The following is a 24,401-nucleotide window of genomic DNA, read 5'->3' as shown; positions in this document are numbered from 1 at the left end:
TTTCCATCATATACAGGATTTACAGTTTGGTTCAATGGTTCTCAGTACCTCCACTATACAAATTGTTCCAGCACCCCTGTTTTTCAGAGATCCTTAAAGAAAAGGAAGGTCTTGTGATTCAGGTACCGGAGTGAGACTCAAGAAGACCTGGGGTCAATTCCCAGCTCTGCCATATGCTTCCTATGTGACCTTGGGCAAATTACTTAAGACTCCCCATCTGTAAAATTGGGATAAAATAGTACATCCTTCCTCCCATCCATTGTCCATTTTGTCCATTTATATTGTTGTGTAGACTCTTTGGGGCAGGGACTGTGTCTTATTATGTCTTTCTACAGTACCTAGCACAACAGAACCCCAACCTTGTCAGAACTTCTAGCTGCTACTAACACACTTCAATGGAGCATGACTATCGTGCTTCAAAAATATGTATTGTTACTTTTTGAGTTTTCCTTGTTCTAATCTGATATTCTATTCAAATATTTAGCAGCTATACTCTCTGGCTAATAAATTCTGTACCAATACCAATTACACTTGGAAGTGCCCCATCTATTGTGTTATTTAAGACGAGACTAAAGAATTATATGTTTGCTGTAGTTTTGCCTAGATTCTTAGTTGATTAGAACTTGTTGAAATTTTTCATATTTTGCTTAATTTTATTTATCAGCAAAAAACAAAAACAAAGGAGAAAAATGTGCAATGCATCTTCTTTTTTCTGATAAGTACTGATACTGTTTTATTGAATTTAGATGTATAGTGACTTGCAACATTGATAAGGACACAAGGTGCCCAAAGAAAATGCATTTTGGCTTTTCATCGCCCCGGATATTGAACATAATGACAACTGAGAATAAAGTTAGTAATGACTTTCTGACCATAACATTCTTGAAGAAATTATATGTAAAGGAACAATCATAATTAGTGAGTCCCCCTCTCTTCCCCTTTCTGAAAAAAAAAAAAGTATATGCATATGCATGGAGAGTAACAAATACATCAAAGAAACTCATGGCTTTGAAAAAGACATATGCCTGCCACATTCTTCTCCTGAATTGTGGAATGGGAATGGTAGCAATGCAGTAGAGGACAAGGCTAGCTAAAAGGTGAGCAGACAGAGCATCCATGAGAACTAGAGCTCAAACATTATGGATACCTGTGCAGTCACAAGAACTTGACAGCCATCCATGCTCCCCTCCTCTCCCCCCCCCACACCATCTCTGACAGCACAGTTAAAAGTTGCTAAAATGCTGCATTGGCATTTGTTTCCCACAACTTGCTGCGTGCTCCCAACTTCTCCATTAGCACTGGAAAGTCATAGAGGAGAAGAGTTTACATAGACACAGTTGACATTACATCATGCACAGACCTCATCCTGGCCTTTTATGCAGGGGTAAGTGTCACCTCGAGTATATGGCCCCCTCAACATGAACAGAACAGATCAGATCAAGGACAGAGTATACCCCTATACTTCTTCTTGTAAAGCAATCCAAAGTCTTCATTGACACATTAGTGCTAATTTACTTTTTTAATATCTGCTAAACATGATTCTTTAGTTCCATTTGCAGCCTACATAGTAGTGTAGGTAATCCTTCCTGTTATTTATTATTATACCATAGTAACTAAATATATTAATATATAATACCTTGGTCAAATATGATAAAATTTACTAATTTATTGTGACCTAGTCTTTGTCCTATACGGCAAGGAAAGATCTCCTTCCCCAGCAATTATATTAGAACCAGAAATAGGTTTGCAATTGTCTACAATATTTTGCATTATATTGTGCTGGAAACAGATAAATTAGAGCGTATATTCTGACAGTGTACTTTAATATGCCTTTTTAAAAGTTATTATGCTTACTTTACAGATCTATGTAGACAATTTTTTCTATCATTTGAAGGTGGTCTTAATTTTTCTGAAATGAATACAGAAAGCATGAAAGTCAAACCTCCTTCCTTTAAAACATGATGGATTATGAAATGCATGATTTATAAATGATAAAACTATCAGAGTTATTTCCAGGGTTCACATTAAAATTGGTGGCCTACTGTAAAAAGTGAACAGTTTATTTGATGTGTTTCTCTTAAAGCTTTTATGACATCATAAACTTTTCTGACTCCATGACAAGTATTTTCTAACACATTAAGCAAGCTAGTTCAAATTATTCTTAATGTTATGCCTCTGGTAATAAATTTAGAAGGTGGCATTTCACCTCAGAAATGGAAGAGTATTATTTTAAACAGAAATATAATTAAATTGTGTGCTCAAATGACCTCCACACCTTGAAGGTTGGTTTGCACCGCAACAATTCAGTATTTACTTTACTGCAACTGAAAGTAAAAAGTTCAATAACATGAATGGTTGCCCTGTCCTAATTCCCCATCCCTGTTATTAAAACCCACATTACTACAATGTTTAATATAAGAAGACCAATCAGGATGTCTTAGGTAAAATTCCCCATTGATTTCGATGGGACACTGATCAGGTAAGTGCTTGCACTATCAAACCCAAAACAGTAAACGGTTCATCTGACCATGAACAATTTGACTATTACTTATAAAGTTGATATGATGGCTGTAATCATTGTAATTCACACACTATGGTCTTGTTCATCAGAAAAAGTCCTGTCACATTCTCTTTACTTTTGGCCCCATTGTGACACCCAGGCTGATGATAAACGGGGCATTGCACCACAAGAAGCCCCATTACAGTCAATAAGACTCACCATAAGTAAAGCTGTTACTATCTGATCCTTATTCTGTAAATCAGTGGTTTTCAACCTGTGGTACATGGACCCCTGGGGGTTCGTAAGCTATATCTAAGGTTTACAAAGTAGTCTGCAACTCCATTCAAAATTTTTTAGGGGGTCCGCAAATGAAAAAAAAGTTTAGAAGACCATTGCTGTAAATGACAGTCGGAATTTCTAGTATGTTCCAAGTATATCTACTGTGTTCAATACAACAAAAAGTACAACTCATAATGCAACAAAAATATAAAACACTGCAATGCACAGGAAATTAAAATGTACCAGTGTGCTGTTGATCACAGGATTAACATTAGATATGGAAGCCTGATTTTCACGAATCCAGTGAAATCACTGCTTTTTTCCAATTAGGTACTGGATAAAAAGAAGCCTGAAAGCAACTGGATGTTCTCATATTTGATTTGGGTATTTTAGCATAGAGTGAGAACAATAGGACAAAGATAGCAAAACTTTGTATGCCTCAAATAAAAATTGTGCATTTAAGTGTTTCCCTCCCCCCCCACCCCCACCCTGACACTCTTCCCCTGTCCTTCCTTCGATTCACAAGCTTGAGGCCTTCTGGTTTAGAAAAAGGTAGCTTTTACCCATCTGGGGACTTTTCCAAGCTCAAACGGCTTTAATATTTATACAGTACCTGCAGTTGATATATTCCCTAAAACAAAACTGGAAACATATCAACAAGCACTAAGACATTGGAGGGTTTTTTTTTTTTAATGGTTGGGGTTTTTTAGTAACTTGCCTTCCGCCCCACCGCCCCTTTAAATTGTGAGTCACCACCTGGAAGGAAGATCAGAAGCAGATGTCTTATTCACTGCAAGTACAATAAAAAATGTGCCAGTTTCTTTGTGGACAGCTCTTTGTGTTTCACTTACCAAAAAATTTTACTTTTCCTCTGACACAGTTTAATATACAGAATGTGAACGATCACATCTAGAAACCTATATTTGCTTACAAATTACTCAGAAATCCATTACTTTACAACACTAACTATCCAAACCATAAACGTGTTCCCAGACATTGCTGCTTTTGTGTGTGTGTGTGTGTTTCAGTTAAAATTGTGTTGTATTATATCTGTCATAGAAAAAAAACTTCATGGCTTCTTGAGAATGTAGTAGAAAAACATATTACAGTATCTAAGATTTTCAACCATGCTTATCACAATGGTGACTAGTTACTTAACCTGAAAATTCCCTTAACTGATGCCTATAAAATCTAAAGTCTTGTTTATTTTATTTATTCCAGCTTTCTCCATCTCCCTAAGAGAAAAGGAACTTAATGTAGGAAGAGTTAATTTAGGAGTAGAAATGCAAATAAACAAACATCATATGAGAATGTGTTTTCAGATACTGGCTTATCATATTATTTAGGTATCTAGATATATCTAAAGTAATTCCATTAAATATACCATTGTATGATCCAAAATGGTAAACAGATTTTAAAAAGGGACAGCTTTCCAGTAATATCCTTCTCCTAGAATAAAGTAAAGGCTTTATTGCTGAAGTATTATTGGAAAGACTGGAAACTGTGTTAATAAAAAGGAAGAGCTAGGTACAAAAAACTAGTATAATTAACAAAAAGCTTGTGTTAGGACAATTTTATGAGGATCCTGTGGAATTTTTTTGCAGAAGTGTCACTCTCAGCCACAGTCTCTTTTCATGAGCAGATATGGCAAACATTAAACATTAATGTAGATGTTTTGTGTGTTCTCAGATTCTAAACAAAAAAAAATCAAGCTAAGGAAAGATATAGAAAACATTATACTTACAGCGAAACCATATGCAGGAAAATGTTACTGACAAATTTACATAGTGTACATCCACCACATGTTCTAATCCATGGAATCTACAATTGGAGGTACTCAAACTGGAAACCCAAGTCAAGCAAATATAAGTAGCTGTATGTAAATGTTATACCTAAGTATTTTGGGCCTCCATAGACAAATTGGTACAAATTCAGCAAGAACAGAATGTACAAATAAGTTTTTCACTGTCTCAGTAAAAAACAGTACCATAATCTTCACCTGTCTTTTATTTTCCTAGAAAAGAATACACACGCGTACCATAATTATGTCATCATTATAATGTTGACCTTTCCAGCTAGCAGTTAACCTTATGGTGGAGTTTGCAGTACTGCCCTATAATAAGTATCCTACTAGAAACATTTCTTAACTTGGAATATCAACTATCCAATTCATAACTTACAATGGGAATATATATAGGTGTGCTATTCATAAAAAACTAAAATTATCAGTTATCCAGACCATTGATTACTTGTGTCAAAAACGCCTTGTTTGCCAGTTAGGCACAATTTTTTTAGAAAAAATAATTATAAAATTGTACTACTATGCACATACAACATGATTTTTTATGTAGTTTTATTTTTATCTAGGTCTTTCTGAAAGCCATCTTGACAGCATATCAGAAGTGCTAAAACTTTGAAAAACTAAGCAACAGCAATAAGACAGAAAGCATTGTCTGTTAGTTAAAGCACAGGAATGTGAGTTGGGACAGGGTTCTTTTTCAGGCCATGTCACAAACTAGCTATGTGAGTTTGGACAGGTCGCTTAATCACTTTGTGCCTCAGTTTACCCATCCTTACAATGGGGAAAGTCATATTTACCTGCATCACAGGGATGGCGTAAGGCTTAATTAAGCAAGCTTTGGGATGGAAAGTACTACAGAAGTGCACATTACCATATGCAAAGATATGCTTGTCTGTATCTAGTGTTTCTAGGATTTCTTCAGAACCGCTTACTTTCCACTGGAATTTACACAATCCTTCGCATTTATGCCTTTTAATTTAATAAATCTTTCATTCTTCAGGATGAAAAACAATGACACGCTTGTTTGAGTTACTACCTGCACAGAACAAAACTTCACATCTAATAAATGAATGAGCAAAGGGACAAAAAGATTTTGCAAGTTGATTGGTATTGCAGTTACATTAATTTTCAACTGACCAATCTTTAATAATAAATTACTTAAAAATTCATAGCATTCCCTTTAAATGATCATTTGAGTTACAAACTCTCTTTACATCTAAATAAAGACATTGGGCTAAAAAGTCTCCCATTGTTTTCAATAAGCTTTGTACAAAGCCATTATTTTGTGAGTATTCCCTATGTGCCAAGTACTGCCAACCTTGCACACACTATATAGTTCCTTACTCTGCAACTAATCCCACAGAAATCTATGGTGCTACTCATGGAGTAAGCTGCTACTCAATGTGAGTCTGGATAGTAGAATCTGGTACATTATAAATGGCAGGCCAGATCATCAGCTGGTGCAAATCAACACAGCTCTACTAAAGTCGATGGAGCTACACCAATTTACAGCAGCTAAAAATTCATCCTGGTATTTGTGACACTGATGCAACCTTTGGACCAGATCCCGCATTCCTTCTATGTGTGCACAAGGAACTCAAGATTACACTCTATGAGAAAGTGATTCTAGAATTAGTGTTCCTTTTTACTCATAATTCTAAGCTAAAATACTTGATTAAATCATATTACACTTTAACTGGGTGGAAACCAAGAACATATTGTAATTTAAAACTTCTTATATCTTTTTCGTTTTATTTTTTTCGCTACTCCATATTAGTGTTTTATTAGGACAACTTCTGCTTGCCTTACTCATGCAAGTAGTCCCAGTGATGTCTTGGGGCTAACTTACATCCTTACAGCGAGCTCAATTTGGTGTCTGATTACTCCGCGTGGGTCAAGTTTCAAAGACACTTTTGTACTATAGTTGTGTTATTTCCTACAATGAGAATTGTGTTAATTTTCTCATTGATTTAATTCTGTTCTTTATATTGTCTAAGTCATTTCTTTTCCTAGGGTCTGATCTCACAAATCCTTGCTCAAGTGAATATCCCTTACTTGCATACTTAACCCCAAGGCAATCAACAGGACTACACAGATTTAAGGACTAGCTACACGAATGTTTGCAGGATTGGACCCTAAAAATTACTTAGACCAATATTTTGTAATACTGTAGGGACAGGAGCGGGAGAACAAAATTATTGTATATGTGACATCTTTAATCAAGGACTATGCTCTTTATACAATGCTGGATACATGGATTGCTGCAAATAGCCAATGAATATTTTTCTGGTTACAGATTTATGGAACACTTCCCCGTAAAGGAAAGCATTTTAAAAGAGTATCTAGACATTTATTACAGTGAATATCATTATGCAAATATATCTATAGGCATTTTCTTTTCCTCACATATGTCACTAGAGGTTTAGAGTTGTTTGCTTTCTGAAAATATTACATGCTATGTGGTATTCATTGAAACAACTTTTAAGTACTGAAAGGCAGAAAGCAGTCAGAAGCAGAAATTTCTGAGTTTATCGCCATAAAATGTACACCATTTAAACAACAGAAGTGAGCACTAAATTCACAAGAAAACAGGTACATTTAAAAATATTTCTTAAAATAATGTTATTTCATAATTAAACATTTTACCATGAAATGATCTGCATCAAAACGGGATAATTTTCTTTAGATAATATCTTTGTATAAACGTCAGAATATACAGATCAACAGTTCCGCAAAGCAACAATTTCTATCCACCGTTTACGTCTTCTACAACTTTTAAGGTACTTTTTTATTTTTAAAAATTCTTCTTAGACCCCCCCCCCAAAAAAGGGTTTATTTAAAACATCGACTCAATCAGCTTTTTGTTATAATTGAATTTTCGTTTATATTAGACTAATATAAATATATTGAAAGGATTTGAATAATAATCACCATATCCCATTGTCCGCTTTTACCTTTGCAATTTTCCTTTTTCAGTATCCATAACCAATCATTGCTCTGCTCTTCCATTATGCTTCCTTCATTGCAGAGTGAGAAGCTTCTTCATTAAATAGCATTAAAAATAGAACACACCCGAACTCCCAAGCGGAGCATGCTCTAACAGTGCTAATGCCACAGTTCTCAAGGTAACCATGCTTAGTTGGGAACTGAGAGGCAAAGTCAAGGTGAGATTAGTAATTTGCAAGCCTAATTGTGCACACAAACTTGCCTTGATCCATGATGAAGACTGTTAAAACAAAAATTAGTGTGCAGTTAAATTACGTGACTGAAAAGTTGAAGGCCAGCTTAACAATTTCCCCCCCCTCCCCACCCCAACAACTAACTTTAATTCTTTGTACTTGGTTAAAATTTGCAGAGTCAATTTTGGAGGATTGTAAGAGAAATACATATTGATTCATACATCTAGTTAAGTGCAGTGTCAGAAGCATCACAGCGGCAAATCAAACCACCTACTGTGTTGATATCTGCTCATTTGGCTTCATTACTCAATATGTTTACAGGACTGTCATGTTACAGTAACACTGGGATGCATTTAAAAAAAAAAACGCAATGTATACACCCAGGGAGCAGGGAGACAACAGACCCACTATTGAAACATGAACTAGAAATGTGGGGATATTCCAGGTGGTTAAAACAGTAAGTAAACTAAATAACAATAATAACATTAACAAAGTTGCACAAGAATGGGTGCACAGAATGAGTACATGCCTTGTTTATATCTATAAACAATGCAGTTGAAACAATACACATTCAAATATGCATTTTTTTAATAAACAGCAGCAACACAGTAACATTCACTATTTATGAACATGGTAAACTGCTAAAAATTTTACATTAAACTTATGGCTTCCAGACTATTATTCTCTTGCATGATCACCATATTATAAAATAATGATGCTAACAAAGCACATGGTACACGTTTTGCCAAACAAAATTACTATCCAGTAGGAATACTCAAGTATTAAACCGTCCCAAATGTTTTTTCTTCTAGCAAAGATAATGCAAAAATCATCCCAATTTTTTAATTAATTTTCACAAATCAATAGATAAGTGTTTAAAGCTTTGATTACTAAAACAGTTGTTAGAATGACTACCTCTTTCTGTATTTCTTATTAAAATTGCTATCTGAAATTTCTCTATAAGGTTGAACTCAATTTCTGAAAAGCAGACGGGGGCTAATTATTTTAACTTACTAAAATTGAACAATTACTATTACCCAAAATGCCCTACCATAAAACAATGCTCCTGAAAGATCCTGCAGCACCTATTACCACCTCGATCATCTTCACGTTTGTATTCCCCACAGTTTTAATGTAATTCTTAAATTATCTGCCATCTGTTATTTACTATGCAACGCAAATGAAACATTTATGGTCTGAATAATAACACTGCATATAGCATCCACTTTATATTTAGCTATCAGAAATGTGTCCGACCTCACCAGGAAAACTTTCTAAACATCTGTCCATATATTTCCATGTGAACTCTACACAAGGTACAACACTACATACAACATCAAGAAATAAATTAAAACAGTCTTTTTAAAGGGCAAATTCATATTTTATTTTGTAAAAACCTAGATACTACAGTGCTCCTGTGCAATACTCAGTTACCAGTCTAGCAATCTCCGAACCAATATCCCCTCTTCCCCTAAAATATGAATCTAATGTTGTTGTAAATATCACATCTTAAAGTAGGAGCCTTGAAGTAACCATAGATCATTGCATACTGTATGCAATAAACACAAACCTTTGTTCTATTTCTCTGCTCCTCAATCTCCAACACTTAAGCCACGCTGACCTCAAAAATTAAAAATTTGAGGGAGGTGGGGATGATTTCAACAAAATGACAGAAAACACATGCAAGGGGTGGGGTGGGGGAAGACAACATCATAACAACAAAGAACACACAGCACACGGATGTCCACAGCTTTTTGGATTTACCTTGCCCGCACACTGGATCTGCCCCCAGCTTCTTGGTGGTGTGGGGCTTTTTTTGGCGTGTGTGTTTATGTTGCTGCAGCTATGGTGCTGTTACAGTACAGTGGCTGTCTTCCTGAAAGACATGGTCTCTGCCTCCTCCTCCTCCGCCTCGCCCCCTTTGCTACTCGGGAGGAGACGCTACTTCTCTGGGCGCGTGGGTCTGTCTGACTCGCCGAGCGGGCTCCCACTGCCTCTCTGTTTCCCTCTCTCTGCTGTGCCGCTGTCTCTCTCTCCCTCTCGCTGCCCTTTATGTATCCCTCTGTCTGTCCTCCCTGCACTGCCTGTCCTCTCGCTCTATCCCCGACTCTGGCTCTTATCGCGGGCTGTCCTCTCCGCCTGCCTGGCTGTCTGTCTGTCTCTCGCTGCCTGTCCCCCCTCTGCTGCCTCTCTCGCAGTCTGCGCTGCCCGCCTGCGAAGCTCCCTCTCTTTCTCCCTCTCCCCGCCCACGCTGCGGCGCGCGGCGCCTGGGACCCGAGGCAGCGCGTTCTGCTCGCGCCGGCTCCGCTCCCCGCGCCCTGCCCCGGCTCATGCTGGCTCGACCCCGGCCGCCGCAGCAGCAGCTGCCAGCGACTCCGCCGCGGCCGCTGCCATTGGCCGGGTCGTGTCCCCTTCCTCCCCAATCCCTCACCCTTACGCCGCGGAGAGGGAGAGGCGCTGCCCGAGCTGCAGCGTGTGTAATGTGTGTGTTTCCTGCACGTTGTGCCATCCATTCACGCTGCCCCCCGCCCAGCCCCGAGCAGACAAAGCCCACGGACACACTAATAAGGAGAAGGCTCATTAATCTCTGGCAATTTCTTGGGTTTGGCTCACCCCCTCTCCTTTCCGCACCCCTCCACCCCACTCCAAAAAAAAAGTGGCCCCTAGACGCTGGAAGACAGTTTAGCGCAGGTTTGGGGAGAGGAGGATTAATCATTATTGTTGGTGTTGTTGCTCCGTGCAATTTGACAGCATCTGCACTGATCAGCGGAGCTGGTGGAGGAAAAAGACACTGCAGCAGGTTGTTGGGTGGGAGCGGATAAGCCCCCTGAAAAGGGGGCACATGAATGATCCCCTCTTTTCCTCCCTCCCCCCACCTCTGCAGGGCTGCAGCTAGTTTCTCATTTGATCATATTTCTTTAAGAGTTTTGCTGCACGCAATAAAGCAGAGAGAAACATTTCGAAAAGATCACCCCTTTTGACAATTGCAGCCCCGTTTGCCCAGTTGAATACATCCAGCCGTTCATTCTGCCTCCAGCAGAGAAAAGGGCATTTACCTTTTTGCTAGGTGGTTATTAATATGCACCAAGATTATAGCTGTACTGTACAGTCCCAGCTGTAATAGCCATAGATCATTAAGAGCAGATCCAGCAATTCAGCTGCTGGAAATGCATGCTCTGTGAATAATCGTGTATATAGTACAATGCCCCATATTACAATAACCTGAAAAGAGACAGAAGCCTCTGGTAGTAGCTGTCATTAGTAATCCTGTAAATGAAAAACAAACAGGAAATAAGCATACAGCATAAACGAGTAAAATAGTATGAAATATGCTGTTCACTTTTGTCTAGAGCAAGACAGATAATCTAACTTGCACACACAGAGATAGCTTTTCTAACAGATAGTTTTAAAATGTAGTTATGTATTTTAAAACAAAATCCTTTGTCACAAGATACATTTGTGATCATGGAGAAGTGTAAGAGAAATAATTTACAAGGCAAGTGAAGACAACTACACAGAGGGGCGAAATATTTGCTTTATGAAGTATTATCCTGAAGCCCTTGGAATCTCTCTCCCCTTGGAAGCCAACACCTGCTTTTAAAATCAGAGTGTATGAGTATAACAAGCAATGAGCCACAACAGGGTGTACATTAGCCGACTGTTGGTGCATGCCTGAAGTGATCAGAAGCATTCAGCCAAGTACGCCAAAAGCCTACAGTACTAATGCACCTCCTGATGTGGCTTATTCCTATTAATGTATGGCTCCTTCCACTTTAAATTTCATTATTTAACATATTCTTACACTGTGAAATATAACTCATAGTTCAAACAAAAATAGCTTAGAAAAGGTGATAAGCAATCCTTATCAGGGTGAATAGTTCCTCAAGATAGTGCAGAGAAGTTTTTTCACGCTGGGGTAGTAAGCTTTTTTAAGTTTTATATACAGGGCAGGTTCAGTCCCTTTGACTTTACTTTTAAAATGTTTGCTCTGCCTTACTACAGACCAAGTGTTTATTAGAGCTAATATGACTTTGCATGTAAATACAGAGGGCCTGATTCTGCACAATGACACACCTCATGTATCCCATGGAGCAGGCCAGTTTCAGCACTTCTACTGGCCCACTTCCTTTTTAGCAGGCTATCCAGTGAAACACTGAGAACTCAGACCGCATTAGGATGTTGAAGGATCACTCATCCCCTAACCAGACACTGCAACATCTGCCTGCCTGAAAGAGAGGGTAGGGCGGGCAGAGGAAGCGAGAGAAAGCAAGCAAGCATAGTTAGGTAGTGTTTCCAGACTCCGTTATTACACATAATGGATATGCAAAACAGCAGAAGAACCACTTCACCGCCACAGGTTATATGGGTGATTTCTCATGGGGGAGACAGAATTCTAGGGATGTTACGTTTGGACTCTGTGTGTATATGTACATACAAGCTGCAGACTTGGCATTCTGCTCCAACCAGCCCTATGGGATAATATCTGATGGTGGCAGTTTGCTGTTAGAGCTAACATATGTTGCATGTTCATTTTCTACCATTTGGTAAACATTATTTATCAAATGCTAGAGAAAAATATCAGCTCCAGCAATTTAAATAAAATACTCTGAAAAATATGAGTTGTATACAAAATCTGATATGCAAATTAGCCCCTGTACTAGAAGCTCCAGACCTGGGAAAGGTGACTGGTGCCAAACACATCTGCCCCCATCCTGAGAAGCTCCCTCAGACCTTTATATAGTCAGGTATGTGTCTGACATTTTCAAAGACCTGAATCAATGTATCTTACTTCCCTCTTTAGGATCTTCCCCGCACATAGAAAGAAAAATCATTAGCTATTTCTGAGAAGTGACACATCAGGACCACAGTCTGCTGCTCCCTGTGCTGACTTGTAACACACATAGGGACAAGTTTTCTCACATATGGCAGGAGTTGTGTCTGTAACCAGGGCAGAATTTGGCACATAGTACTCAAGACAAACTTTTCAGAACTCTGTTGTGCCCATTGCTATCTTTTGCATAATCTGGGTTCAGGAGTATTTTAAAAATGATATCTAGGCATAAAATCTCCACTGGAACCTTAAGATTTAGCATGTCAATCGGCCTGCAGTGCACACTTGAGGCTCTAACCCTGCAAACTGCTCTATGCAGGCCAACCAGGTTGGAGGATTGGGGTCTAAATAGGCCAGATGGTGCAGTTCTCTCTCTCTCTCTCTCACACACACACACACACACACACCTCCCATTGACAACAGTTGAAGTTTTCGCTTGAGTAGGGACCATATATGGTATTTGGCCTGATATTTTCAAACTGAGTGGGCAAGTCATTGTGCTTGTGCTCTGTGTGCAACTTAGATGGATGTTTACAAATCTAGAAAAGTTGTTTGGTTTCCAAAGCATAAATTAGTTTAGAAATTTGTTATGTATGTATATGCACAGAGATTCACACCTGTACTCCCTGAACCACTGTGCTATTATATCATATAGTCATTTTTAATATAATATTATGAGCTTGTATTACTGGTTGCACATTTCCTCAGGCTTTAATCATTTTGCAGTGAAAGCTAGGTAACATGCAAAATACACATTGCAAATGATGGTTTGGAGATCTGGGGTGATTTGGATTAAGTTACTATAATGTAAATAACTGGATCATTTTAAGATTATATTCTGATAAGAGGTTAGTTTTGATTTTGAAAAAAACTGTTTTTCAGTTTTGATGACTTAAGCACTGTACCAAATTTACCTTATGCAGATGGGGGATAGAAATGTTATAGTCCTAATTAAAATGAAAATTTGAAGCACAAAGATAATCAAATACTGTTCTGCTTTTAAATACGTTGCTGGTAGAACTGAAATATTTATTCTAGGTTCAGTCAATAATACCCCAGGACTAATGTAAAATTAGCAAAGTCATTCAGGCACAGACACGTATGAGAATGTAAAGGAAAACTAGATTCTGATCCGATCCTCATTGAAGTCAATCAGAGTTTTGCTATGGACTTCATTATGAGTAGGATCAGACCCCTACTCTATTGACTAGTTCTCCTTAGAGGAACATCAATGAACTACCTTTTAAAAAAAAATAATCTGTTGCTAACAGTGCTCAGGAAGATTTCTTTCCCACTAAAAGCAAAGCATCATTTCTTTGTGTTTGACATTCTAAATCCCCTTTAAGTTTCTCTCCGAGATCCCAAATGGTTGATGTACCAAATCTATATCTCCTGAAAACATGTTTTTTATGAAGTCTAGAGAGTAATGCCTATCTTTTTAAGCATGCCCCAACACCCCACAGGATATTGCCTTCTGAGCCATCTCAGAGCCAGAAACTGCAGTCCCTGTTCAGCTATAGCTCTCAAAGAAGTCAGTAGGAATTTGAGTTTTAGCAAATTTTCAAAAGCTGGCACGGGTGCAAATGACCAATTGCATGCTGCAAATGGGGCTCACTGTATTATTTGGGGGCTTGGGGGATTTTCAGAGCAGAGCAGCAGCTTACACTCAAGTTACCTGAGCATTCTAGGGGTTCAGCTGAATAGATGTGGGACTGGCTGCTCAATTGGGATTTTCAAAAGTGCTCAGAAGCCCCACAAAGTGCTCAGCCAGCTGCTTTCAGACTTTTAGTCACATTAGAGACAGAACTAATCAGCAGGTGCAGATTAAGCAATTCAGGCACCGGTCCCTTATTGGTTGCTCAGGACTCTGCACATCTGGGAATCCCACTTCAACTGATTTTATAAAAACAAACATGCAGGAGGGCATAAATACAAAAGACAGAGAAATTCCAGTAGGCAGGGAGTGAGAGGCTGGCTGGCTAGCTAGCAAGAAAGAACAGGGCCAGAAGTGGGGCTAGAGGAAAGGTGACTACAAGGGTCTAGGACAGGGGTTAGGAAAAGAGAGAGAGAGACAGGGAATTGCAGGGGAGTGGTTCTTTTGGGATGTGCAGTTCAGAGTGGGGACTGCACCACACCTGATCATATTACAGTGGTCTCCATTCAAGCCAGAAAAGGGGGTGAAGGTTTGCTCTTTCTCAAAGGCTGAGGAGATGCCAATACCTTTCAACAGGATCCATAACCTAATGAGGCTTCATGGAGGCACAGTTAATCCAGCAGCACAGACTTGCCCTGGAAACCATCATGCCCCTAGATGGTGAGTTCAAGGGAGATATATGAGAAGCCACATGTGCTCCATCCCTATCAGGGTTACCATAGTCCTTAGCCTACTAGGCACTGGTCCTGTCAGAGGACCACAAGCAACATCATTGGCACTCATCTTTTGACTTGCCCTGGGGAGCAGTAAGGCAAGACTGTACTGCAGCACTGAGTCCAGAGTGGAGTTTAGAAGAAGAACTTACTGTCTGGGAAGCTGTATCCAGATTAGGGAATGGGTATCTGATCCATAGGGAAACTGAAGATAGGACTAGTTTTAGTGGTGTCCCATTTGCAAAGATTGTGCTTTGGAGTGGTGTGAAGTGAGCTACTGGAAGCAGCTGGTGGATCTGCTGTAAGCATGACTGTATTCTCCTACTCTCTAGATCAGAGGTGGGCAAACTATGGCCCGTGGGACCCTCCTGGCCTGGGAAGCTAGCCCTGGTCCCTCCCCCGCAGCCTCAGCTCACTGCACTGCCAGTGAAATGTTCTCGGTGGTGGGCTCTAGCTAGGCGTGGCAGGCTCCAGCTGGGTGTGGCTGTAGCACTGCCAGCCACCGGTGCTCCAGGCAGTGCAGTAAGGGGGCAGGGAGGGTTGGATAGAGAGCAGGGGAGTTTGGGGTGGTGGTCAGAGTGGGGGTGTGGATAGGGGTCAGGGTGGTCAGAGCCTGGGGAACAGGGGTTGAATGGGGGCAGGGGTCCCCGGAGGTAGTCAGGAAGGACAGGATGGTTGGATGGGGGATGCGGGGGCAGTCAGGGGCAGGGGTTCTGGGGGCAGTCAGGGAACAGGGAGAAGGGGTGGTTGGATGGGGCAGGAGTCCTGAGGGGGCAGTCAGGAATGAGGTGGGGTTGGATTGTGCAGTCAGGTGTGGGGGTTCTGGGGGCTGTTAGGGGATCGAGAGTGGGGCAGGGGTCCTGGGGGGGCCGCCAGGGAATGGGGGGTGGATGGGGCAGGAGTCTGGGGGAGGCCATTAGGGGGTGAGAAGCAGGAGGGGTTGGATGGGGGCAGGGCAGGGCCGGGCCATGCCTGGCTGTTTGGGGAGGCACAGCCTCCCCTAACTGGCCCTCCATACAATTTCTGAAACCTGATGTGGCCCTCGGGCCAAAAAGTTTGCCTACTCCTGAACTAGATACTTGAGCTGCACAAGCAGAAAAGAGCCTTGACTAGAGGATTCTAGAGGCTGAGTTCCCATCCTAGGGGAGCAGGTGGATCAGCACAGGTGGATCTGTGAAATCATGATAGAGAAGCATGTCTGAAGAAAGGAATCCTTTTTAATCCTCTACAAATAACCCACTGATGACAGAACTACAACATAAAGGACAACCTTTGTGGAATGAAAACAAAGTTATTTGGTGAAGAATAGTGTAACATTACATAGTGACCATGATACACTTTGGTGGAAGCAAGGGGCCCTTACTGAGACACTGTGGCATATGGGTGGGTGTATACAGGGGACTATCACTATGAGGGGACAGAGATTCTCTTGCTCCCTGGCTTTCCACCGATAAACTGTTCAATTGCCCATTGCCCCTGGTGATATAAATGGGGTTGCCCTGTACTTTATTATGTGCTACACGAGGTTCAGCTGCATTTCTGGCTGTGCATAGTCTGTATCTGTCAAGGCAGATGTGTGTAGTCCAGTACATTGTCTATAACTATGTTATGGGTGAGCCTGCGCTTCTCTGCTTTTCATTGAAACGACACCAGATATACTAAGCACAATCGGTTAAGATTAGAGGTCCATAATCCCCATACTAATAGGCTTTCCATGTCAATTGAATTTGCATATTGCAACTGAGAGAGCCCTGTTACTCCCCTTCCTTCACCCACTAGTTACATAGGGTTACGTCTGCCTGCCCTTTCTCCTTTTTAATGGCAACACACACAGAAGCACACAGCAGTTTCTAAATAAAACCCAGTTTCCAATAAAACCCATTGCTTTAAATGTGCTTTTTCTGACTAGGCATTATAAATGGCTTGTCACCATACCCCTCTCATCCTGTGCTGCTTCCTGCCATCAGCTATTATACATGGCTGTGTAGCATTACTTGCATGGAGGGAGCAGCACAACAACTGCTGAAGTTCTCAAAACTCTCTGTCTCCTTGGTGCGTTCAGTAAAGTCCTTGCTGCTCACATAAAATGCTGCACCAAAAATGTGCTTAAGTGCACCAGGAAGACCTCTTCCCCAGCTGAAGCCTGCACTCTGTTTACATCCTGCCATTGGGTGGACTGGCACTATCCTTTAGAACGAGTGCAAAGTTAGCTGGTGACTTGCACACAATGGTTAGTAGATTTCTAATGGGTAGAGGAATGCTGAGTAGAAGTCTTTGCAGGTGACTTCTCTACTTATTCTTCCTGTCTTTTGTGGGCCAACTCTGGCACTGCCTACCTTATCCCAAACCCCAAAGCATTCAAGAGTACTCACCGCTGCACATCCAAATCACCCCTTTGAAACTTCCCCTGCATGTGTGTCATCCTCCTAGCTCATACTCACAGAAACATCTGATTTGCTCTAAAATGGCTGCTTAGGATTTTCACAGGCTTAGACTGCTCCCATTGATTTCAGGGGGTGGAGGATCAGGCCTATAACTTGCACATACATTTTTATTCTTTTAACGCCTAAGTCTAGCATTGGGGAGTGGGTCTGTACCTGATGCTAATAAAAGTTGGGTGTTGTTCTTACACAGCAAATGTCTATAAATAGTTATTTCATCCAAATACACAAGGGCAAGGGGAATTCCCCACATTTTTTCAATGAAGATGTCAAATTACTTGTTACATTGAAAGATCCACTACCTGATTGCCCCATGTTTTTACAAATATTTCAATGCTGCCTAAAAGTGTCAGGCTATTGTAAATGTTGGGTTATATCCTTTCGATGCATGTCACTTCATTATTCCCTTTGCAATCTTTCCATGCATGAGGTTTGATCCCTCACAGCTGTTTTTGCTGGAGAGCATCCTGGACAGAGTAGCTCAGGCAGTTGGCTGTATTACTTCCCCATGGTCTACTCCATCCTGCTGCAATGTGAATCTTTCTATAGTGGCATTCCGGGGCCTACCACCAGCTGAGACAGCCTGGTAATAGGTCCCCTGAGCTGCACTAGAGACCCAAAACTGAAACAAAACCCTGCAGCCTCTAGCCAGTGTTTAATCCTGTCCTCCTGCTGATTCCCTAAGATCTGTGAGACTTAGGGTTGCCAGTTAGAAGTAACAGAGGAGGAGAAGGACCTCAGAGTATTGGTTGATCACAGGATGACTATAAGCCGCCAATGTGATATGGCTGTGAAAAAAGCTAATGCGGTCTTGGGATGCATCAGGCGAGGTATTTCCAGTAGAGATAAGGAGGTGTTAGTACCGTTATACAAGGCACTGGTGAGACCTCACCTGGAATACTGTGTGCAGTTCTGGTCTCCCATGTTTAAGAAGGATGAATTCAAACGAACAGGTACAGAGAAGGGCTACTAGGATGATCCGAGGAATGGAAAACCTGTCTTATGAAAGGAGATCTGTTTAGCCTAACCAAAAGAAGGCTGAGGGGAGATATGATTGTTCTCTATAAATATATCAGAGAGATAAATACCAGGGAGGGAGAGGAATTATTTAAACTCAGTATCAATGTGGACACAAGAACAAATGGATATAAACTGGCCATCAGGAAGTTTAGACTTAAAATTAGACAAAGGTTTCTTACCATCAGAGGAGTGAAGTTCTGGAACTTCCAAGGGGAGCAGTGGGGACAAAAGACATATCTGGCTTCAAGACTAAGCTTGGTAAGTATATGGAGGGGATGGTATGAGGGATAGCCTAATTTTGGCAATTAATTGACTCTTAGCGGTAAATATGCCGAATGGCCTGTGATGGGATGTTAGATAGGGTGGGATCTGAGTTACTACAGAGAATTCTTTCGTGGGTGTCTGGCTGGTGAGTCTTGCCCACATGCTCAGGGTTTAGCTGATCGCCATATTTGGGGTTGGGAAGGAATTTTCCTCCAGGGCAGATTGGCAGAGGCCCTGGGGATTTTTCACCTTCCTCAGCTGCATGGGGCACGGGTCACTTGCTGGAGGATTTTCTGCACCTTGAAGTCTTTAAACCACGATTTGAGGACTTCAATAGGTCAGACATAGATTAGGAGTTTGATACAGGAGTAGGTGGGTGAGATTCTGTGGCCTGCGTTGTGCAGGAGGTCAGACTAGACGATCATAATGGTCCCTTCTGACCTTAAAGTCTATGATTCTAAGTGTCTGGTTTTTGACTAGAATGCCCAGTCAAAAAGGAACCCTGGCAGCTCTGGTCAGCACTGCTGACCGGGCCATTAAAAGTCTGGTCGGTGACACAGCGGGGCTTAGGCAGGCTCCCTGCCTGCCCTGGCTCCGCGCAGCTCCTAGAAGCAGCAGCATGTCCCTTCTTCAGCTCCTATGCATAGGGGCTCTGCACGCTGCCCCTGCCCCAAGCGCCAGCTCAACAGATCCCATTGGCCGCGGGGGCAGCGCCTATGGACGGTGGCAACATGCAGAGCCCCTACACATAAGAGCTGGAGGGGGGAACATGCCACTGCTTCCAGGAGCTGCTTGAGGTAAGCACCACTTGGAGCCTGTACCCCTAACCCCCTCAGACCCCAATCCCCTGCCCTGAACTCCCTCCCAACCTCCAAACCCCTTGGTCCCAGCCTATTGCACCCTCCTGCACTCCAAATCCCTCATCCCCAGCCCCACACCAGAGCCCACACCCCTAGCCAAAGCCCTCACCTGCACCCCAAGCCCCTGCCCCAGCCCAGAGCCCCCTCCCCCACCCCAACCTCCTGAGCCAGCCCACTGAAAATGAGTGAGTGAGTGAGGTTGGGGAGAGCAAGTGCCAGGGGGGTGGGGGGGATGAGTGAGGAGGGGATGGGGCCCTTGGAGAAGAGGCAGGGCAGGGGGTGGGGAAAGGGTATTTGGTTTTGTGCAAGTAGAAAGTTTGCAACCCTAGTGAGGCTTGGCAGCTAGCCCTGGGATAAGGGTATCAAAATGTGTCCCCAATCATCAAGGAGGCACATTTCCTTAATGAGGTTCTCAGAAAACTCTTCTTGTTGAGGTCCCACTTCTTGGGGGTTTACATGTGGAAGTAGGCAATTGGAGCCTCCATTTTATTATGTCCTCACTTAGGTAACCCTTCTATTGAAGTCAAAATGGGAATTTTCCTGAGCAAGAACAGAGTACAAACTGAGAAAGGGCTTCAAGATGGGCCTGTAATGTTTATGGGTGCTGAATCCCAGTTAATCAAACACTATTGCTGCAGCAATAATAGATTAACTGGAGTTTTAAAAATCATTACAAATATGTTTCAGCCAAACAAGGATGATGCAAAATAAGGGAGAGACTGCTATAGAACCTACACAAGCCAATATAAAAATCCATAGCCCCTGTGACGAGAGAATTACATCCAAGTTAAAATAATGAAGTTTCTACCGCTGTACAAAAATAAATAAATAAATAAAACAACCACCCCCATTAACCTAGTCAGTGTGAGGAGCAGCAGTTAACACATAGGCGAGTTCAAATGTAGGTCAGGAACTCTGCACTGGAGAAGATTAGAAGACTCTTCACATAGAGGGAGTAGAGAGCCTAATGCACTTTTCTGACATATAATTTTCCTGCATACTCAATGTGAGATGAATTGTTTGCCCCCTCAGGACCACATCATACTTTATGTGCAAAACAGCACAGAAATATGCCAAAAGATCTGAAGCAACCTGGAATTAAGAACTGCCGCATCATGCCTTCCACTACCAGCACTTTACAAGCTTCTAGAGGGAGCAGGTATCCGATAGCCCTTTCTTTACTATTTATCCTCACTAGATGACGGACTAAAACAGGCAGATAGACCCATACTGCAGTATAGTCAGTATATTACTCCTGCATAGGACTGTCATGCCACACGCACAACCCCAAAGCGTAGCAGCAAGCTCTAGACCCAGCGGAAACATTCCCTGCTGTGTTACCGTTTAGAACTCTTTTTAACCCATATAAAAATGGTGTGACACACAAGAGTGAGGGTAAAGTTATAAAACTGTATCAAACATGTGGCCAGTGGAGCCTGATTCCTGTCATGTAACAGGGGAATTATTTGGTCTCCACAGGAGGTATGAGTTAGCAACAACTGTTACAACCAGGGTCCAATTCACGTGACACGGGCCAGGAAATAAATATCAGTCTATTACCAGTGCATATTAGTGTCAGTCACAGTAACCCTCCTACTGCCAGCATCCCGGAGATCCTCCCTGATTGGCCTCACTCGAAAAGGACTGTGTCTCAGGTCCAAAGGGTCTAATACAAAACATGGTTGATTGATATCAGTCCAGTAATTCACAGTTTCTCTTCCATTTCTGTTAGTCTATTGCAGAGGAGTTACTATAAAGAATGAACAATTGCTAATCTAAAAATTGGATCTGTTCGACAACAAATGACACTGTGCCTTAAATGACAGAACACAGAAAGAACTACTTAGTTTCCAGTACTGTCAGACCCTCAGACTTTATTCCCAAGCAGTTATTTATCATTCATTGCCCTTAAAATAATACATTTTCTTATCCCTAATTCCCCCAAATTTTCTCCAGCTGCCTTTTTTGTTTCGCTTTGCCTTAACCAGTAGACATATTTAAATTTTTCTTTGTTTTGTAATCTACATTTTTTGCATATCCGAAAATTACAGCCTTTGCAATGCACAATACTGTAGAAAGTCCCTCCTTTGAAACAGCAGAACATGGTACAATTTTAGCATCATATAATTTCCTGCATAATTGTTAAATCATTTTCTTCCTTTTCTCCCTCCCCCTCTTTTTTTAAAGAAAGAAACATTCAAACTGCATATCTAGAGAGACAGGAAACTTAACAACCTCGTAACACCATGCTGCACTGTGCCTCACAGTTATCACAACATCAAAAACAAATCTCTAAGCAGTGCGAGAACTTTTCCTATCTATTGTTTCAGTCAGTCAGTAGTAAACTCTGTATTCTGCAAGACACTGTAGGTTCACAAAATGCAAAACCTCCTTGTCTGTTTGTGGCATTGTATTCCCAAATATCATATAATGAAAATATTAAAATATCACTGTTCATAACATGTTCCTGTACACCATCTGGGCCTCCCCCAGGAAGCTGGCATAATCTGTCAAACTAAAGATAACCACATTTTCACTCTTTTTGTCGTGTTGATGTTTGTCATCATGGATTTCACTTTACTGCTCCAATTACATCTATGACATTCTTACATACTGAATGGCACTAATGACTTTCATTATTATTTACACACTTGCACTCCCTCACAACATGCCCTCTCTCAGCAGTCACTCTGATATAAAGCTAATGAATTTTAGCTTCCCATTACATAAAAGCTTATGAGTAATGATCCAGCTTCACCGTCTCTTTGTAATGCCCACAGTTTTAGGCTCCTGTCGTAATAAAGGGGGATATGATACATTTATTTTTTCCCCCTCAGCAAAAGCAAATATAGGGATAAAAATCAAGTTTAAAACAACATATGCAAATTTAATTGAAAACAAATATACATCAAGCAGTCCCCAGGAGAAATCTAAATCTCCCTAAACAAGATAATAATGCCTATTATTATCATCATCATCATCTTTAATTTTTCATGACAACTTTTTTTTTAATCTCGTTCAAGCCCATTAGACAGCAGAGGTAAAAACACATGCGTTTTACATAAGAGGTTTCAGTGTTATATGCTGTATCACCAAGATCAACTATTCATATGGTTTAATTATTCAAAATACAGGACTCCTCCTCAGCTAAAATAAAAAGAAAACAAGGTTGCTACCAGCCAAATGAAGAGTAGTCGTGACAAATATAAATTACTGCCCATCAGAATAACAAAGATAATACAATAAACCAGAGCCCAGAAGACTTTGAAAGACATTTTGGAGCACAGAACAGTGCTGGAAAGCAATTTAGGACTCTGTTTTAGCAATGATTTGAGCTGCAACCTGCAAAAGTTGTACATGTCTCATTGCCTGCACTGCCATTGGGAATCTGATTCCACCAGCCAAATTTAAATTTAAATCAGCCCAAAAGGCTGATTAATTGATACTATGGTTACTCCAGTCCTTTTTGCAATACATGGAACTCGAAACTGATACCAGAGGAGCTCCCACAGAGCATGTGCAAAGAAGACTTTGATGCCACTCCACAGTAAGCTTGCCTTGCAGACCTCAGCCAACAGCCTTGCTACCCAGGGACCCAAATTCAATGCATAACCATGGATGAACTTTGAAAAATTCAGCTGAAATGAGGATTGTGATATACTGGAGGAGAAGGAGGGATCATTTGCTTGAACCTTCAACCTACTGGCTCTGTATTAATCCCCAAGATTGATACTGCATACAGGGAATCTGGGTTTGTTCTGATAAAGAGCTTTGTAGGCTGCCTGCTCTCCCAAATTCTGCCCTTTGATATGCTTGCATAACTCCCATAGGCTCCAATTGATGAATCGGCTGGGCAAATATGGAGCCAGTTTCTGCAGAAACCAGACCCATGAAAACTATTCTATTTCATGAGATTCAGGGTTCCCTGAACGGCCAATAGATATTGTACACACCCAAAATCCTGTATGAAACCTCTTTGCTTTGGCCTGGAACAGCCAGTTGAGTATGGGGAAGTCTGTAACCACGCCCTATAGTGTGAAGTTTTTAAAATATTCCCTATAGGCCTAATCCAAAGCCCACTGAAGTCAATGGAAAGACTCCCATTGACTTTACTGGGCATTAGATCAGGCCCTAAAATGATGAAGGCTGATCTCACTCCAGACCCCTTTCTGATCTCAATTATTCTGATATAATTTAAGAGACTCCACTGCAGTCAATGGAGTTACAGCAGTTTTAAAAACACTGGAGGGATCAGAATCGGGCCTTCTGTTCTGTCTGATGTTACTTTACATTTTGCCTACCTTGTCTCGTGCTATTGAAAATATATTATGAACCAAGAGGTGTACAGACACTTGTGCTATTTATTTAAAGCTACAGCTAGAAGCAAGGCACTAGAGGCTGAGGATGGCTCTAAGCAGAAGATTTAGAGTGAAGCAGAGAGGGAGAGACAGTAGCTTTAGGGATGATACTGCTTTTCTTATTCTAATAACGGTCCTTTAAGTGTTGGAAGAAGGTGGCTTTTTCTGTATTACACTAATAGTGATGATAAACCAGGGGTTGACAACCTTTGACATGCGGCCCATCTGGGTAATCCGCTGGCGGGCTGAGAGACATTTTGTTTACGTTGACTGTCCTCAGGCATAGCCCCCCCGCAGCTCCAGGTGGCTGTGATTCGCCGTTCCCGGCCAATGGGAGCTGCTGGAAGCGGTGTGGTCTGCAGGGACTTTATAATATTTCTTTTAATAGCTGCCAGTCTCGAAGGGTATTGAAATGCTGCAACTGTTGTACATGCAGTTAAATAGGATATGTTTTGCAATATCATTCAGAGAAAGTTGCACACATAATATTCTAAAGAAAAT

The 24,401-nt window shown here is 41.2% G+C and overlaps 1 protein-coding gene across 1 annotated transcript in view; it reads right to left on the bottom strand.

The window, feature by feature from the left end:
- ARPP21 (cAMP regulated phosphoprotein 21) overlaps positions 1 to 9,963 on the bottom strand; it is a 192,234-nt gene extending 182,271 nt beyond the window's left edge. Inside the window, exon 1 of the mRNA XM_034761079.1 lies at positions 9,524 to 9,963. The gene's annotated coding sequence lies outside the window, so the exon portion shown is untranslated. The remainder of the gene's footprint in view (positions 1 to 9,523) is intronic.
- Positions 9,964 to 24,401: the final 14,438 nt, after the last annotated feature.

Source organism: Trachemys scripta, chromosome 2 (assembly GCF_013100865.1).
Source record: "Trachemys scripta elegans isolate TJP31775 chromosome 2, CAS_Tse_1.0, whole genome shotgun sequence".
NCBI lineage: Eukaryota > Metazoa > Chordata > Testudines > Emydidae > Trachemys > Trachemys scripta.
This window is presented reverse-complemented; position numbering and strand designations above follow the sequence as displayed.